We start from the raw sequence: 8912 nt of genomic DNA on the forward strand, positions 1-8912 counted from the left end.
TGTTATCATACATGACCAAGCAAGAGAATAAGTGGCTGTTTTTAGAAAGAGGAAAGTTTATAGTTTGAGTTCACTTGCTTACAGCCAGATGGATCCATTAAAATTATGCTAGTCTGTATAGCACATTCTAGAATATTTTCTTTCTTTCTGTCTGTGGAGAAGCATCTTGCTTTTCAATGGTAAATGTTTGCTTAGGCAAACCCAAGTAAATCTCTTGGAAGGTTACATTTGTGAGACCTTCACAGTCCTTGTGTGTGTATTTAATCAAAAAGCATATAAGGAATTGTGCAGTCCTTGAAGACTTGAGATAAGATGATTTTAATGGCTCTTGTTTTTTACACCCTTTCTATCATAAGCCAAATTTTCAAACATAACTTCTAAAAGTCGCATACATATGGAGACGGGTATATCTACAGAATCGCATGTCTCAGTTTGTGTATGCTGTTGCTAATACGTGTACGCAGGCATCACTGGGCTGTACAGCATCTTCGTACAAAGTTGTGCAGAAACTCTCCACAACTTTAGACTGTCCACTCCTCTTGTGAGCATTAGCATAAGAAATGCTATATTGTTAAGAATCCGCCGAGAAGTTGAAGTTGTTCTCAGCTACTAAATTATGGTAACTGAGATGGGCAGCTACATGTGACAGCCAGGAAAAGAAATTGGAAATAGTATGAAGAAAATCTTTCTGAGATGTTTATCTTTTCGTAGTGTTGGTTGTCTGTCATTTCCATGCACTTTGCTTGCCCGTGCAGTAATTTATAATCCAGAAGAGGGCCTTACAGTTCCACTAATGAATTAAGAATACAAGTACAGTTCAATCCTGATAATATACCTCTTAGTGGATGCTTATCTTAAGCACGAGACTGTTTGTAGTTTCTTCATCTGATACTCAGAATTTTGAGAAATGCCTTCACTTTTTTTTTAATGTAAATGAGTGATTAGAATTCTATGACTATAAAAACTGAACACATAATTGTGACCTTTTAGATATTTCAAATAAATACTCTCAAAAGTGTTTTTTTGTAAGACCATTCATAGCATTACTTTGTCACCATTGCTCCTAATAGCTTAGAATTTGTATTTTGTGTATGTACTTATTGTTTACACAGTGACTTGGGAAAGAAGCATTTTTACCATAATAGCTATTTTCAGAGTTTAGAAATAATATTCCTTTAACTTAAGCCCTCTAGTTGACACTTGTGACCTTTTCTATTCTCCTATTACAGCACTCTGAGTCTTTTCCTTTCCATAAGGAGAAGAAGTTATGACTGTGTGTCGATTTCAGCAGCTTTGGAGCTGCGAGGGCTCGTGAACCAGACAGCTAAGCTGGAAAAGCTATTTAGGAAAAGACCATTTTTAATGACTGCGATGGCTTTATTGGAAAGAAACGGTCACACCTGTGGTTATGGTATTTTGCTGGTGACGTAAGACAGCCATTTATCTATACCGATACATACATTCAGTTCTCAATTTCAACCTTGAAGAAGTCACTGAAGCCCAAATTAAAGGAAGACGTTAGACTTCTGGCTTGCACTGACATCAGTGACAGTAGGAATTGGAGCCTACATATTGTTTTGGACCAGGACCTAGATCTCTCAGCACCTGTTCTGCTGCAGAGTGCCTAAGAACACTTTCCTTCCCCGCTGCCTTCTTTCAAAGGAGAATGTTGTTAGCATTTGGATAGCCTGCCAGAAGGAGCCATGTAAATAAGCAGAAAGATTCCTGGTAGTAGGACAAAACACACTTTAAAAGCTGTGTCCAATTCTGCAGTCCTTTTAAAGTGGAGCAGAAATATTTTGTAACAGTGGTCAGTGGTAATCTGTCACCTAGAAAACATTTTAAGTCCTGCTCAAAGCCAAAGAAGACTGAAGAGAGTGACAAAAATAAAAATTTCTCTCAAGAGCGATCAAGGGTAATAAAGTGCATCTTGGAAAAGGGGCATGAAAGGAATAGCATAGCAAGCTAAAAACTATTGTATCACAGAAAATTTGTAGAAGATGCTTCTGTTTACTATATAGTGTAATAATGTGAGCAAAAAACCCCAGTCTAGTATTGAGGCACCTTGGGAGGTGTGGTTTTTTCAAGTATAATAATTAGCTTGGGGAACAAACTGCTAAAAGATCACACTGCAAGCAAAAAACTAGCCCATTCTCCTTAAAGTCCTATTACTTATGTGAATAAGAACAAATATGGATATGCAGGTATTTTTATAAAAGAAGGAAATTAACTCATGTTTGAAGACAAGCTGCTCATCAGAGCTATGGCATGACATGTCAACAGTGGCACGCATGCAGCCGTCTCCTCCTCCCTCTCTGCAAACGGCTGGGGTGCCACCTCGGTAGCAGCAGCTCTGGCAGCAGGAGCCCACGGGCACAGGTCCTGACTTGCCACTGCCCTCAGAAGTGTGCCAGGGCAATTGTCCCTGTCTGATATGCTGCCGCACTTCCTAACCGTGAGTTTTGAGTTTGTCAGAGTTGTTTATAGAGTCCGATTCACGAACTTGAGCATTCCACAAGAAATTATGGAGATCCTGGGCAGAAGGCTCTAGGTTCAGGCTCAGAGAAACATCTCCATGGCTAAGCTCAACACGGGCTGGAAGAGGGCAGGAGGCAGCCACGACAGCGATAAACCCGATGAGCTGACCAGTTTCAGTGCTCCAGATCAGAGAATGAGCTTAACAAGAAAGAGAACTGGAGAACACAGAAAGAAGAATGTCAGAAAAAAAGAATTGAACGGTTCTTGGAACACTTCCTCAGCAAGGAGACGACAGTTGCTCGTGGCTGTGGAGCATAGGCTTGGTTTGGAACTGTTGCTGCCAAATAAAATCCTGCAGTGAACTACGCCAGAAGCACCCCGGGAATCAAAGAGCTGACGGGCCGCACAGCCTGGAAAAAGAGTTGCTGTCTGCTTGCTGGGGACATAGGTCTTGGGCTTTGGCTCTAGCACTAAAAAAGCATCAACAGCAACAACTTTAATTGTCACTGCCACCCGGAAAACTCAGAGCAGCAGTTTATAAATGATGCTATTCATTTTCACAGCGCTTTTACTTATTTTTATCTATTTGTGTCTAGGTTGCCACAAAGCAGGCCTCAAGAGCAGCAGTAAATATATTCAACTGGTTTACTTAAAGAAGTTTAAATGCTTCACATCACCATTTTTCCCTTGCTACTTGATAAATAAATACGTAGGCTTCAGCGTTACATTTACCTTGGACTGCATTTTTGCCAGTTCATCACGGGCAAACATGATTTTATTTCAGCCTTTGGTTTGCTTGTCAATAGTCTGACATCAAAATATATTGAACCAGTTAGGAGGGCAAGGAAGCAAAACAACACGGCTTTGTCTCTGCTAAACCGATTACAATTGACAATCCAAGGCTATAATAAATATGTCTTGTGACTTGCACACTAGAGGAGAGCCTGAATTTAAATTATAGCTTTGGGTTTTGAAATGCTCACTGATCCATTCCATTCCCATTAAGACCGTCTTCCGCTCTGCGAAATTAAGTGATATCTTTACATGACAGTTTAATTTAATTAATTTATTTTTCGATATGTACGTTTATGGAGTTTCTCCATTAAGCTTTTGAAATGTCTGTAGGTCCTATGCATTAATGTAAATGCTCCATGGCCCATAATTACCTTTGGCAGGCTTAGGGCACTGATAAAAAGATTATGTTTTTAAAAACTAAAGTCTTCAAACTTCCCCGGTGCTTGGCAGGAAATCTATTTCTGTGTTTTATTTGGAGCAAGGCTGGGGAGCCTGCAGCCAACAGCTCCAGTGTAGGCAGTAACTGCTACATTTTAGAAAAAAATACATTTGATGCTAACTGGGAGGAGAGGAGAGGAAGACAATTAGCGCGAGAGTACTAGAAGCAGCTGTTTATTATTTGTTTTGCTTTGTGGCTGCCAATATATACTCTTATCATTAAAGTCCATCTAGAAATGGGGTATTTTCTATGAAATTACTTCGCAAAACATGCTTCTTTGTCTTTTTAAGGGGCTGCCCCAAAGTGAGTTTATCTTCCTTTTTCACAATAGCTCTGCACGAGCCAAGAGTGCCGGATTCTCCCCTTGCCTCCTCCTCCCTACTTTCCAAAAATGAACTTTTCAGGGAAATAAGGAATTCGGAGAAGTTTGAAGGAGAGCAGATGGCCAACAGTGATCCAATAGGATGTAAAACTTCAGTTAGGTAGTCGCTTGGCAGGCAAGTACAAGTGAGCCCGTGATGTTTCCATAGTGATGTTTTCACATGGTGTCTTCCTTTTGTCTTTTAAAAATCTAAGTGATTAAAAGGGGGTTGGGGTTAAATAAAGTGAAAGGCTCTGTAGACCTGAACGTTCAGCATGGTGTTCAGCGTGGTATAATTAACTCTGCCCTTCCCAGGGGCAGTGGCTTGGGCTCATTGCTGCTTTCTGGCTGAAGAACCATGCACTGACCTCAGCTACGGTCGCACTCGGCTGCTGTGGCGCTTGTGAGGGCCGCCCGTGTTGCCGGATAAAGCAGGGACAGCTTCCGAAATTAAGATATGACTCAGATCATAGTGCTCTTGGAGGAGAAATTGATCGGGCACTCATATTTGTGGTGTCAGGATTTCACATTTATGTATGGGGGAAGGTTTGCCGTGGCACTTCCCTAACCTTCGGAGCTTTCTCTACACGCAAGGCGGCAGCGTAATAAAAATTGATGTTTCCCCTGACTTTGATTCCTACTTTCTCTTTTGAAGCCTGAGAGGTAGCCATTACGGTCATGTTAATTTGTGAGGATATAAACAACTGCCATTATCTGTGCAGCCACATTGTGCAAGAGAAACATGGTTTGTAGGGAGAGGCAGTATCTTTTATTAAGCCAAACGATACAGTCGGAAAAAACAGGCAAGCTTTTCAACAACCAGCCGTAGGGACACTGAGTTCAAAAGCTTACCAGCTTTTTCCACACACCTAATGGAAGTAAAACAAAAATAAGTAAGTACATGTTTGTACATACCTTCTCCCTACAAACCTTGCTTTTCTTGAAAAAAATCCGGACACATTTGACTGTCAGCTGGTTTAAGGAGAAAAAGAAGTTGCAGGAGAGTGGACTCATGGTAAACTCCGCTCCTAACTCCCCAACAGACCCCCTCCGCTGCCTCCGCGCAGGCATGTCGGCACGCGTGCCAGTGCTGTGTGAGGACCCAACGCAATTTTCCCTTCCCAAAAGCCTCCCAGCGAGGTGCTAAATGCGGCACCTCATTTACCGAGTCCCTCGCCCTCGAGCAGGGGGACTCTCCCGAGGAGAAGCAGCTTCCTAGCAGGAGCGCTGTGGGACAGGGGGAGAGTAGTTCACGTTACCTGTGATTTACGAATCTCAGCTTGGAACTCCCCCGAATGCCGTGGTACAAGCAAATAAGTCAGTTTATCCTGGGAACAAAGTTCCCTCGCTGCCCTTCTGTGCCTCACCCCTACGCTCAGAGCTGCCCAGCGAGGAAGCCCTCTGCTTGCGCGGCGGCCAGCCTGTTAGTACTAAACCTGACCCCAGAGACAGCAAACACTTGCTTTTTTAAGAAATTCATTTTCTTACTCTCTGCAACTTCTTTCCGGTCATACTGTGCAGCATATGTACTGGCAGCACCAGCAGCAGCCTGAATGAATCATTCAAAGCTATACCTGTTTAGTGCACATTTTAATATTTAAGTGTGTTTATCCCATCAGGGAGCTCCATCAGGATGCTGGAGCTGCCAGCGACAGCAGGGAATGCTGAAAGCTCTCAGCCACGGTCACAACAAAACCCTGGTTACTTGCAACGCAGGGCACTTCGGCAGCATTTTTACCACAGGGGAGATCTGGCAACTGTGCCGTGGGCAGCTACAGCTCAGGGAGTTTCAGCCTACGGATTTACCTATAGATTTAGAGAGTCCTTGCAGTGCGGCTGCACCACAGAGGGCAGTCAGGGAACGGCACCGGGATGGGTTGGAGCTGGGCCAAGCGGAGCGGCCGGGGCTCTTTCCCATCTTTACCTTAACCCTGTGCCACGGGGGGTTTCCTCAGTGCTCGCCCCCGCTTCACCGTGGCGTACTGAAAGTTCACGCAGTTCATTCCCGCAGGCCTTCCTCCAGGTAGGGTGAGTCTTTAATCCTCCTGCACACCCTGCAGCAGAGCTACAGAGTGCTCCCATTTGAAGCCACCTCCCTGTTCATTTCAGATTTCGGACCACCGTCGGGCGCCGCTATTCAGCGGCCACCAGCACTTGCCCCTGCGCCGAGGCTGCAGTTACAAACCTAACTCCAAGGTATCTTTGTGCCTGGTCCCGTGCCGAGCTCGACCCGGTTGTACCGAGGAACGTGCCTCCCTGCCGAGCTCACCTGGCGTTTTTTTGTTTTGTTTTGTTTTGTTTTCATTTCATGCCCTCTTTTCTCTCCTGCTGCCCCGCCAAAAGCAGCGAGGAGCTGTGCTGCGTAGCTGAGGAGCCTCTGCCCTCCTGCCTTGCTGCTGCTCCAGCCAGCACAACGCCAGCTACCAAGGAGGAGTAACCCGCGAGGAGCCTAATGAAACAGCAATCTGGCGTTAAGATGTGTATATAGTCGCCATTTGTTAAATTGACAGATGACATTTGGAACACGCAGTCCCTATTCATTTTTTTTAAAGCTAAATACTCTCTTGAAATAAAGTCTTTGCCATTAGTCTTAAAGCTGATTTCCAGCCCAGACAGGGCCAGCTGTGCTTTTACACATTTCTGGGCACCAGGTCAGATTCCTAGCAGCTATAAGATTTCTTTTGCAATGAACTGGACAATTCACGAACAATAAACAATTACATGCCTCCCAGATTACCTCGGGCTCTACCTTTATTCCCCCCCTCCCTCCCCCCTTTCCATGTAGAATTCTTTATAAACCAAAAAACATAGAGTTCTGACAGACAGTTTTTAATCAGCTTGGATTTCATCATCTGCTACCTAGTCCCACTCATCTACATTTTTATGTATCTACAATAACCAGGTGCCAAAGGGAAGCTCCAAACACCTTCAACAATAGTTTAAAATTTATTCACGAGCAACAAAGGCTGAGCTTTCTTAGAGACAAATATCTCAGACGTTATATTTTAGGAGCAGTTAAGAGTGTGAAGGGACTCAGCTCATCCAACTCAAAAGCATAGAATTCACGGTAAAGACACGATACTCCTTTACACCTTCAAATCGCTGTCAACACTTTCAATAGCATACTTATGATAACTTCCTTTTCCAACTCCAGAAATATTCAGAAGAAATAGGTGCCCAAACTTTATCAAAGTTGTACTCTCAGACAAGTACTTGGCTGTTACCTCATATGCTGCTTCATCAGTTTTATTGATAAAAGTCCAGAGAACTCATCTGACTGTTGTTTATTTAATGTCTTTTCAAAGTCATTCCATTTTAACACTAGGATGTCATTCCACTACTGCTATGCTGCCACTTCAGCTTGTTTTTGCACATAAAAGAGCAGAAGTTAAGCCTTCCAATATGCAGAAAAGTCGGTAACTAGATGACTACAATTGACTGAAAGGAGGGAAGCACCTTCCGTGGGTGTACGCCAGGCACAAGCGCACAGAAGATAGCATAGTTTCAGCTGACATCCTTTCAATGACTAAACTAAGGTGGGCAAAAGGTAAAATCTCTTGACAGGTGCTTTCTCCAGCAGCTATGGCAGGAGAAGCGTGGCCAGCAACCCTCTCACTCTGCAGCAGATTTGCCAGCAGTCACAGCCACATGGGAGCCACCAGAGGAGCAAGAGTCTGCAGAATGTTTGAGTCACAGGGATGCTTTCTTTCTTTAAGTTAAAAAAAAAAAAATCTTAAATGATTTACATATGAATTGCTTCTAATGAGGACACGCAGGCTCAGTTTTCCAGCAGACTTTCAACAAGGCCAAAATTAAGGATACAATTACATGGCAGAATACTAGACTGAGATCTTCATGGGTTTTATGTCAACAGTGAAGTCAGCCACTGCTGGTGGGTGGGAAGCAGCTCTCTTTAGGGATGTTGAGCTGGTTGATTTTCTGATTACTTCAGAGAATTTTAAATATAGCAAATTATAATAACAGGCCTATAGACTCTGTTATCAGCTTTCTGATTAATGTGAACATCAAGATCTATGCTAAGTTCTTGTCCATAAGGTACGCTGTTCAGACATTTTCTAGATGCTATTTTAACCTGTGTCTTCCGACTCACGTTAGTCAAAAGAATTGGCCTGTAATTTAATTATTGCAAATGGTGCACCAGCGAGTTATTTCCTAGGAAAGAGTTAAGAAAACCCAACACTGCAATTAATGCTGAAATGGAACCCTTTTGCTTTGGCTTTTCGAAAATTTTTCCATATGACAGGAGCCAAGTGAGACTGAAAGAGTTTAGAAAATTCTATTAGAAAATCATCTTCACCCAGAGCTTTCCCAGAGACCAGAGGTTTTATGACTCCTTTTTATTTCTTCCTCTGCTTTGGGACTACTTAACTGTTCCCTAATTTCCTGCAGAATTACAGGTATTTCCAATTTACTTAAGAGACCTTGAGTCTGTTCAGCTGTGCAAATGACTCAGATTAGCTAAAGGATTTTAGAACTCAAAAGAGATGTCCTTAAGGTCCACAGGGTTTGTAGCTTGTATGACAGATGACTATGCACAGGAACGGCGTAACACCCTGTTCTTGCTTTCCTTCCTGGACTGTACTGCCAGCAGCTCCCAGACATTTCCTCATGGCTCTTCATTTCTGTTTTTTATACCATTTTGCAAGCAAAGGGTTCTTCACTTTCACTTCCCATAGTATGATGCAGTTGTGCATCTGAGTCCCATTGAGCACAAGACCCTCACTCTGTTGGTTCTTCATAATCACGCAGCTTGGTAATTTAGAACAGTAACATTTAGGACCTGAGCAGATTAATCAACAACATCATCAGCATAAAGGA

This window comes from Vanellus vanellus (genome assembly GCF_965231255.1).
Source record: "Vanellus vanellus genome assembly, chromosome: 3".
In the NCBI taxonomy this organism is placed as follows: Eukaryota; Metazoa; Chordata; class Aves; order Charadriiformes; family Charadriidae; genus Vanellus; species Vanellus vanellus.